We start from the raw sequence: 685 nt of genomic DNA, 5'->3' as shown, positions 1-685 counted from the left end.
GACCTGAATATAATAGGAACCCCTGGAGAGATTTCCCAAACCGTTGAGTGTCTAAAGAAAGAATTAGAGATGAAAGACTTAGGGAAAACTAAGTTCTGTTTGGGATTACAGTTTGAGTATAAAGCAAATGGCATCCTTGTGCATCAAGAAACTTATATAGAGAAAATACTCAAGCAATTCAATATGGACCAGGCACACCCCTTGCCGTGTCCTATGGTCGTAAGGTCCTTAGACCTGGAAAAGGATCCATTTGGACCTAAGAAACCGGATGAGGAATCACTCGGATCGGAAGTGCCTTACTTAAGTGCCATTGGGGCCTTAATGTACTTAGCTAGTCATACTAGACCGGACATAAGCTTTGCCGTTAGCTTACTATCTAGATTTGGTTCATGTCTGACCTTAAGGCATTGGAACGGAGTGAAACATCTGTTCAGGTATCTGCAAGGAACAAAAGATCTCGGTTTGTTCTACACCAACCGGCCAGGAGAGAACGTGGTCGGATATGCAGATGCTGGGTATTTATCTGACCCACACCAGGCTAGATCTCAAACAGGATATGTGTTTACACATAGTGGAGCCGCAATATGCTGGCGTTCAACAAAGCAATCCTTAGTTGCTACATCATCTAATCATACCGAGATCATAGCCATGTATGAGGCAAGCCGTGAGCTTGTTTGGTTGAGGA

This window comes from Brassica oleracea, chromosome C5, assembly GCF_000695525.1.
Source record: "Brassica oleracea var. oleracea cultivar TO1000 chromosome C5, BOL, whole genome shotgun sequence".
Classification (NCBI taxonomy): domain Eukaryota; kingdom Viridiplantae; phylum Streptophyta; class Magnoliopsida; order Brassicales; family Brassicaceae; genus Brassica; species Brassica oleracea.
The sequence above is the reverse complement of the archived record's forward strand: the minus strand, read 5'-3'. Positions refer to the sequence as shown.